General features: G+C 33.6%; 1 non-coding gene across 1 annotated transcript; it reads left to right on the top strand.

Moving 5' to 3' along the window:
• Positions 1-107, top strand: LOC128291933 (small nucleolar RNA R71). Its single transcript, XR_008281917.1, has one exon. It is a non-coding gene; the product is annotated as a small nucleolar RNA R71 (small nucleolar RNA).
• Positions 108-10,468: the final 10,361 nt, after the last annotated feature.

Genomic DNA, 10,468 nt, shown 5'->3' with positions numbered 1-10,468 from the left:
ATCCTTTGATGAGGGCATCTACTTAGTAACTCCTTGAATCTTTCCCACATCACTTATAGGGACTCAACATCCATTTGTTCGAAAGTGGTGATATCATTCCGCAACTTAGCATTTTTGCTAGTTTGGAAATACTTTATCCAAAAGCGTTCAGCTATTTCTTAACAAGTGGAAATTGAATATGAGGGCAATGAATTAAGCCATGATCATGCTCGATCTCGCAACGAGTATAGAAACAACTTCAACTTCAATGCCTCTTTAATTACACCAGCTATCTTAAAGGAATCGCTCACCTCTATGAATAGTTGAACATAAATGTGTGGATCTTTTGTAGGCATTCCATTAAATTGGCCCATCATTTGAAGCATCTTGAACATCACAGGCTTCAATTCAAACTGTAGTGCCTCGATCTCTTGTCTCATAATTCCTGGATTCAGTTCATTAAAAAGGGGCACAACGTACTACCTTATAGCTCGATCCCTATCATCAACAATAAGGATTGGATTGTGAACGTTAGCGGCTTCATTCCCTTGAACATCATTTTGATTTCCAAAGTCCATTTCAACTGTCTTTGAGCTATTTTGTATTGTCTTCTTTTCTCTAAATGTTCGCTTGATTCTAGGGTCTATAGGTAATAAATCAATTATTCGATCTATGCTCATAAACAACTAAAAATAAATCAAAAAAAATTAAAGAATTAAAGAACAAAAAATTTAATTAGTAAAGTTAGAAATAAATTGAATAGAGTAAAAACAAAATTGAAAAGAATAATTTTACAAAAAAAATGATTAAGGCAATAATCACTGGAAACGGCACCAAAAACTTGTAACGCGTGGTTTGTGCAAATGTACACAGTCATTATCAAGTAATAAGTAAGTAAAAGAGTTATCGTCTCCAAAGGGACTGTTATGTTAATCAATTAATTGTAAAATTAATATTAACAACTTCGTAGGAAAAACGCAATGTTCTTGTAACGTCCCCCTACCCGAGACCGTTGCCGGAGTCAAGCAGGAGACATTATAAAACTTATCTTAGCACTTAAACAGTTTTCGTAGTAAACTATCCATCTACGTCACAGTCGCTAAAAAAATCATATCTCGAGTTACAAAACTCGAAATCCAATTCCGTAAATTTTTCCTGAAACTAGACTCATATATCTACTTACTAATTTTTTTTCTAGAATATTTGGTCAGGCCAATTAGTACAGTTTATTAGAAAAAGTATCTCCTATTTCAGGGTTCGGCTACTCTGACCCTTGTGCACTACGAATCAAATTTCTTCCTGTACAGAAATCCAATAACTATTCCATTTATTTCAATTAAAAATGGACTCAATAATGAATCCATACATATAAATTTTGAGTCCTAATTCTTAATACACAATTTATGGTGAATTTCTAAAGTCAGAATAGGGAATCTAGAAATTATTCTAACCCTGTTTCACCAAAACGTAAATATCTCATAAAATACAACTATTTTACTTATTTTGTTTCTTCCATATAAAAATAGATTCATTAAGCTTCAATTACATATTTTATTCATCATCTAATTCACTTTATACTATTTTTGGTATATTTTCAAAGTTTGACTATTGTTACTGTCTAAATCTGTTTTAGTATAAAATGTTGATAACTAAGTTTATAACATCTTCATTTCTTCTCTCTACAACATTTACCAACAATTCCTCTTATTACTCTTCACTAACATATCAAAACATACCATACTTAAGGTTTTGGTAACATTTACAAAACATACCAAAATATCACTTAACAACTTAGATACTTTCAAAATAACCAAAAGACATCCTAGGTACAATGCCGTTTTCTAAAATGATAGAAACTTCACCAATTTGAGTTTGGGGGTCGGCTTGTATGCTGAGTCCTTATACTTTCGTACCTAGCCTGTGCACGGAAACAAACCGTACGCTGAGAATACTCTCAGTGGTATTTCTATAAACAATAGCTTAATCAACTTTAAAACATGGTAATTCAAACACATTACTGTTATTATTCAATATCAATCAGTACTTTAATAATCTTTACTTTATTTACCCTTATTAACATAACAATAATCCAACCCACACTCCAGGATAAGCACATAGTGCTTCATCGGAACAAATTCGGAACTTTAACATTATAGTACACAAAGTACTTCATCAGAACAAATCCGGAACTTTAACAGTAGTCGGCACATAGTGTCTCATCGACTCAATGTCGGAATATCCCAATACTTCCAATTCCTATGACATGTCAACTATATCCGACTAGCCCGACACTGTTAATAGGGTATTCAAAATCACATTCATTTCAATATGGTAAAAATACTTACCTCATTCACATTTTCATACAATATCAATATCAAATATAGCAATAACGATTAAGCTTGGTTTATAGAAATACAAACCACTATTTATCGAATTTAATCGATATCTTCGTTCACTTTGTCTTTTCCTTCTTTGACGACGTATCCGGTTACTACGTTTGCTACTAACAATCATACAATTAAAATCATCAATATACTAATTCATAAAACACATTTTTCACTTTCTATCAAACTTTTACAAAATTCCAATTTCGTCCTTTTTCCATTACTAATCTTTTTCTTTAACTTAAGCTTCATATTCTCTTTTAATCAACTCATTAACAATTTCTAACTCATAAAATTCATTATAAAACATAAATTTTGAGCTCTATTCAACTTAATCCCTATTTAAACCTAACTTAGAATTCTTTTAATAAATCACTCAATTTTCACTTCTAACTTCAATTCCTATCAATTTAACCCATAAAACCTCAATTTATTCAACTAAATCAATATCTAAAAATTTTCTATTTTTCTTCATTTTAACCTCATACATGTAGAACTTTGAATAAGGCATCCATAAACATAAAAATCATAAGAAAATGAGCTAAAAACAACTTACCAATCAAGCTTTAGGGCCTTAATCCTCAAATTTCCCTTTTCTATTTCTTTCTTTCTTTCTTTCTTTCTTTCTCACGTTTGCTCTCTGTAACTCTTTCTATGTTTCTTTACTCATTATTCTTTATTCATTATACTATATTATATTATTATTAACCTATAATAAATATAAAATTAACATGTGTAATAGCTATAACATAAAATATCTTATAGCTATTACACATATATACCAACTATTACACATGTTACAGATACATTCACACACATGGCACTTAGGGTCTAATTGCTAGATTAGTCCCTTTTACTTCTTTAATCTATAATTAAACTTTTATTCCTTATGCAATTTAATCCTTTAAACTAAATTCAACCTACTTCACTTAATTAAACACTAAATAACCATTCAACTATAATTCATAAATATTTCTAATAAATATTCATGAATAAATTTCACTGAACAAGACTCAAAACTCAATTTCGATACCGTAACCTTCGGTTCATTACAATTCTCTCCCCTTAATAAATTTCGTCCTCGAAATTTACGAAAAGAGATGGGGTATTGAGATCTCATCGTTTCTTCGGTTCCCATGTAGCTTCTTCAACACTGTGACTTCGCCATAGCACTTTTACTAAAGGAATACGTTTATTACGTAATTCTTTTACCTCTCGTGCTAGGATCTCAACCGGTTCTTCTTCATACGATAAGTCGTTGAATCTCTACATTCTCGTAGTAATAACATGTGAAGGATCCGATCGATATCTTCTTAGCATAGAAACATGGAAGACATCGTGCATTTTCTCGTAGTTCAAGGTAAGGCCAATCGATACACTCTCGGTCCAATTCTCTCAATAACTTCGTAAGGCCCAATAAAACGAGGACTTAATTTTCCTTTTGACCAAATCTTAGAATTTTCTTCCAAGGTGAAACCTTTAAAATACTTTATCCCCGATCGAGTATTCAATATCCCGTCGTTTCAAATCGCATACAATTTCGTCATCAAAAGCGCTTTTCAATCTTTCTCGAATTTTCTTAATCAGATTTTTCTTTTCTTGAACCAATTCAGTCCAATCATCTTCTTCTCATTCGCCTCATCCAACATACGGGTGATCGGCATCTTCGCCCATACAAAGCCTCATACGGTGCCATCTCAGATACTTGATCGAAACTATTATTATACACAAATTCGCTAATGACAAATAATATTCCTAGTTAGACTCAAAATCAATCATACAGCTTGAAGCATATCTTCTAAAATTTGTATTACCCGCTCAGATTGACCATCGATCCGTGGATGAAAAGTCGTACTAAAATGAAGTCGAAAATCGAAAGATTCATGTAATTGCTTCCAAAACCTTGACGTAAACCTTGGATCTCTGTAGAAATTATTGATTTTGGAATACCATGTAATCTAATGATTTCCGAACATAAACCTCAAGAAGTTTCTTTAACGACCAATCGGTTCTCACAACTAAGAAATGAGCTGACTTCGTAAGTCAATCAACTATTACCCAAATAGCATTCTTTTTACTTGTAGACATCGGTAATCCCGTCACAAAGTCCATCGTTATTCGGTCCTATTTCCATTCAAGAATATTGATGGGTTGAAGTAATCCCAATGGAACTTGATGTTCTGCCTTCACTCGTTGACAAGTCAAACACTTTGCCACATATTCAGTTATATCCTTTTTCATTCCCAACCACCAATACAATTCACGCAAATCACGATACATTTTCATACCTCCAGGATGAAATGCAAATGGACTATTATGAGTTTCTCGAAGAATTAACTCTTTCAACTCAGAATTATTCGGAATGCAAAGTCGATTCTGAAATCTTAGATAGCCATTTCCATCAATGCTAAAATTTTTTGTTGTACCATTCCGAATCATCTCTCTTTTCTTCAACAACTTATCATCTTCTAACTGTGCTAATCTGATTCGATCAAACATTACTGGCTTTATTCTTAATTCACCAAAAGGCTTCCATCTTCAAGATACTAAGTTGTGCAAACATTGCTCGTAATTCAATCGCAGCTTTTCTACTCGGTCGTTGGCTACTACATTAGCCTTCCTCGGATGATAGTCTATGACACAATCATAGTCTTTAGAAGCTCTATCCAACGCCTTTGTCTCGATTCAATTCTTTTTATGCGCAGATACTTCAAACTTTTATGATCCGTATAAACATAGCACTTTTCACCATAAAGATAGTGCCTCCAAATCTTTAAGGCAAAAATTACAGCTGCTAATTCTAAATCATGAGTTGGATAGTTGCGTTCATGCGGTTTCAATTGCCGTGAAGCATAAGCAATGACTTTCCCGTTCTGCATCAGTACACATCCCAGTCCACTCAATGAAGCATCACTGTACACTACAAAATCTCTTTCTGATTCTGGTAAAGTCAATACCGATACCTCTGTTAACATTCGTTTCAATGCTTCAAAACTTTTTTGACATTGCTCATTCCAAACAAATGGAATATTCTTCTGTAGTAGCTTGGCCATCGGTAAGGCTATCTTTGAAAATCCGTTGACGAATCTTCGATAGTAATCATCCAATCCAAGAAAACTTCGTACCTCTGATACATTCTTAGGAACTTTCCACTGAATAACTGCTTCAATCTTCTTCGGATCCACTCTAATTCCACCTGCTAATACAACATGACCAAGAAACACAACTTCTGATAACCAGAATTCACACTTGCTCAATTTTCCATACAATTGCTTTTCTCGTAGTATTTGCAAAATAATCCGGAGATGTTGCTCATGGTCTTTTTCTGACTTGGAATACACCAAAATATCGTCGATAAAAACTATTATGAACTGATCCTAGTATGGCTGAAAAATCCGATTCATAAGATCCATAAAAGCAGCAGGGGCATTTGTCAGTCCAAATGGCATTACTAAAAATTCATAATGCCCATACCTCGTACGGAATGCCGTCTTCAATATGTCGCACTCTTTTACTTTCAACTGATAGTATCCCGACCTCAGATCAATCTTTGAAAATACGGAAGCTCCTTTCAGTTGATCAAACAAATCATCTATTCGGGGAAGTGGATACTTGTTCTTGACAGTCAATTTGTTGAGTTGTCGATAATCAATGCACAACCGCATCGACCCATCTTTCTTCTTAACAAATAACATTGGAGCTCCCCATGTGATGTACTAGGTCGTATAAAACCTCTGTCCAATAAGTCTTGCAACTGTACTTTTAATTCCTTTAGCTCAGTAGGTGCCATACGGTATGGAGGTATCGATACCGGATCTGTACCTGGGTAGACTTCAATCACAAATTCTACCTCTCGATCAGGGGGTAATCCAGGTAATTCCTTAAGGAATACATCAGAAAATTCACATACAGTCCGAATTTTACTACACTGACTTTCAACTGAATCCGAATTAATCACATATGCTAAGAAAGCATTACAACCTCGATGAAAAAGCTTGCTAGCTTTAATGGCCGAAACAATGCGAATTGATCCACTAGTCCGAATACCATTTACTTCAATCGTATCTTCACTTTCATTCTGAACAATAAACTTCTTCTTATAACAGTCTAAAATCACTCCATGTTCTGATAACCAGTCCATTCCCAAAATAACATCAAAGTCGCCAAATGGCATAATCAACAGATCAACAGGGAATATTCTATCTTGAATCATTAACGAACATCTTCGACATATATGTTTCACTAAAGTAGTTTGTCCCAGTGGACTAGACACTTTTATCATAACTTTAGACAATTCAGACTCTAATTTTTTTGTCTCAACTACTTTCGTATTAACATATGAATGTGATGACCCAGGTCTATTAAAGCATAAACGGGTGTTGAATCCAATAAGAATATACCTGTCACCACATCATGAGCATCTTTCTCTTCTCGAGTCCTCACAACATACGCTCGAGCTGGAGCTCTAGCTTCAGATTGTTGTGTAGCACTCTCAATAGTTCTTCTAGTACCATCTCTAGCAAACGAACTACTTTGGCCTAATCCCCGACCTCTGGAAGCAAATTCAGATCTTTGCACTACTGTCGGTGTTGTTCCAGATATCTTTGGGCAATCTTTAATAAAATGATTGGTAGCTCCACAACGGAAACAACCTCCAGTCAACTTTCTACACTCCTCTTTGTGTCGGTTTCCACAATGCTCACATATTGGAATTTCAGTATTCTGAACTGGACTTCGGATACTGCTAGTAGACACAGTAGTCTGTCTTTTTTGACCTTGATCACTCCTTTCCGATCGAGAACTAAATCTCCAATTACCTCGTGATTCCTTTGACCGCTTAAGCTGTGGACTTGAACTAACCATTCCGGGACATTTTTCAGTCGAACGAGCAACTTCAAACTTTTTATCCCTTCCGAGAATTTGTTCAATCATCTTAGCTCTTTCCATTAAATCCGTAAACTTAGTGATTCTAAGAGGCATCAACTGTAGTCTAAATTCATCACGTAATCCTCTTAAAAATCTTTTACATCGGTCAGCTTCAGTCGGTACAAACTCAGTGGCATATCTGCTCAATCTCAGAAATTCTCGTTCATAATCCACTATGAGCATCTCACCTTGTTTCAGTGTTAAGAACTCTTGTCTTTTGTCCTCTATGTACATTTCTCCCAAATACTTATTTTGAAACTCTTTTTGAAAGAAGTCCCAACTTATCTGTTCCTCAAGTACATTCTCGAATCACCGATTCCCACCATACTAAAGCTTCCTCTTGCAAGAATGAGACAACACACACTAAACTTTCTTGTGGTGTACATTCAAGTTGCTTGAACTCTCTTTGTAGTCTTTAACCAATTTTCAGCAGAGTCGAATCAATTCCTTTGCACCCAAAAATTCAGTAGCTCCATATTTTCTCAATTCTTTAATTGGAGCTCTTGGGTAGTAGGGATAGAGGACGTAGCAAGCATAGTTCCTACCACTTTTGAAGGGCATCGGCGATTATTCTAAAAACTTCAGTATTATCACTTCCAACATTCGGTTGATTTCCCACTGGATTCACACTTGGAGTTGCAGACTCCGATTCATTCACATTATACGGTTCATCATCTTCACTATACATCTCTTGATCAGTATCCTCAATGCTTTTATCAGACATTCTTAATGCTATAAAACAAAAATATTCAACAAACATATCAGCATCCAATCCCAACTCAAATTTGACTCAGTAATGGCATGTACCTCTAGATTCACATTGACATTCGATTTAGTCCTAGAACCGACTAAACCTAATTAGCTCTGATACCAATCAATATTGTAACGTCCCCCTACCCGAGACCGTTGCCGGAGTCAAGCAGGAGACATTACAAAACTTATCTTAGCACTTAAACAGTTTTCGTAGTAAACTATCCATCTGCGTCACGGTCGCTAAAAAAATCATATCTTGAGTTACGAAACTCGAAATCCAATTTCGTAAATTTTTCCTGAAACTAGACTCATATATCTACTTACTAATTTTTTTCTAGAATTTTTGGTCAGGCCAATTAGTACAGTTTATTAGAAAAATTCTCTCCTATTTCAGGGTTCGGCTACTCTGACCCTTGTGCACTACGAATCAAATTTCTTCCTGTACAGAAATCCAATGACTATTCCATTTATTTCAATTAAAAATGGACTCAATAAGGAATCCATACATATAAATTTTGAGTCCTAATTCTTAATACACAATTTATGGTGAATTTCTAAAGTCAGAACAGGGAATCCAGAAATTGTTCTAACCCTGTTTCACCAAAACGTAAATATCTCATAAAATACAACTCTTTTACCTATTTTGTTTCTTTCATATAAAAATAGATTCATTAAGCTTCAATTACATATTTTATTCATCATCTAATTCACTTTATACTATTTTTGGTATATTTTCAAAGTTTGACTACTGTTACTGTCCAAATCTGTTTTAGTATAAAATGTTGATAACTAAGTTTATAACATCTTCATTTTTTCTCTCTACAACATTTACCTACAATTCCTCTTATTACTCTTCACTAACATATCAAAACATACCATACTTAAGGTTTTGGTAACATTTACAAAACATACCAAAATATCACTTAACAACTTAGATACTTTCAAAATAACCAAAAGACATCCTAGGTACAATGCCATTTTCTAAAAGATAGAAACTTCACCAATTTGAGTTTGGGGATCGGCTTGTATCTTTGAGTCCTTATACTTTCAGTACCTAGCTGCGCAGACGAAACAAACCGTGACGCTGAGAATACTCTCAGTGGTATTTCTATAAACAATAGCTTAATCAACTTTAAAACATGGTAATTCAAACACATTATTGTTATTATTCAATATCAATCAGTACTTTAATAATCTTTACTTTATTTACCCTTATTAACATAACTCGGACACTAACGGATACACGGATCCAACCCACACTCCGGGATAAGCACATAGTGATTCATCGGAACAAATCCGGAACTTTAACATTATAGTACACAAAGTACTTCATCGGAACAAATCCGGAACTTTAACAGTAGTCGGCACATAGTGTCTCATCGACTCAATGTCGGAATATCCCAATACTTCCAATTCCTATGACATGTCAACTATATCCGACTAGCCCGACACTGTTAATAGGGTATTCAAAATCACATTCATTTCAATATGGTAAAAATACTTACCTCATTCACATTTTCATACAATATCAATATCAAATATAGCAATAACGATTAAGCTCGGTTTATAAAAATACAAACCACTATTTATCGAATTTAATCGATATCTTCGTTCACTTTCTCTTTTCCTTCTTTGATGACGATCCGTGCTACGTTTGCTACTAACAATCATACAATTAAAATCATCAATATACTAATTCATAAAACACATTTTCACTTTCTATCAAACTTTTACAAAAATTCCAATTTCGTCCTTTTTCCATTACTAATCTTTTTTCTTTAACTTAAGCTTCATATTCTCTTTTAATCAACTCATTAACAATTTCTAACTCATAAAATTCATTATAAAACATAAATTTTGAGCTCTATTCAACTTAATCCCTATTTAAACCTAACTTAGAATTCTTTTAATAAATCACTCAATTTTCACTTCTAACTTCAATTCCTATCAATTTAACCCATAAAACCTCAATTTATTCAACTAAATCAATATCTAAAATTTTCTATTTTTCTTCATTTTAACCTCATACATGTAGAACTTTGAATTAGGCATCCATAAACATAAAAATCATAAGAAAATGAGCTAAAACAACTTACCAATCAAGCTTTAGGGCCTTAATCCTCAAATTTCCTTTTCTATTTCTTTCTTTCTTTCTTTCTTTCTTTCTCACGTTTGCTCTCTATAACTCTTTCTATGTTTCTTTACTCATTATTCTTTATTCATTATACTATATTATATTATTATTAACCTATAATAAATATAAAATTAACATGTGTAATAGCTATAACATAAAATATCTTATAGCTATTACACATATATACCAACTATTACACATGTTATATCATACATTCACACACATGGCACTTAGGGTCTAATTGCTAGATTAGTCCCTTTTACTTCTTTAATCTATAATTAAACTTTTATTC

Source organism: Gossypium arboreum, chromosome 4 (genome assembly GCF_025698485.1).
Source record: "Gossypium arboreum isolate Shixiya-1 chromosome 4, ASM2569848v2, whole genome shotgun sequence".
NCBI classification, from domain to species: Eukaryota; Viridiplantae; Streptophyta; class Magnoliopsida; order Malvales; family Malvaceae; genus Gossypium; species Gossypium arboreum.
Note: the sequence above shows the minus strand (reverse complement) of the source record. Positions and strands in the feature narration are given on the sequence as shown.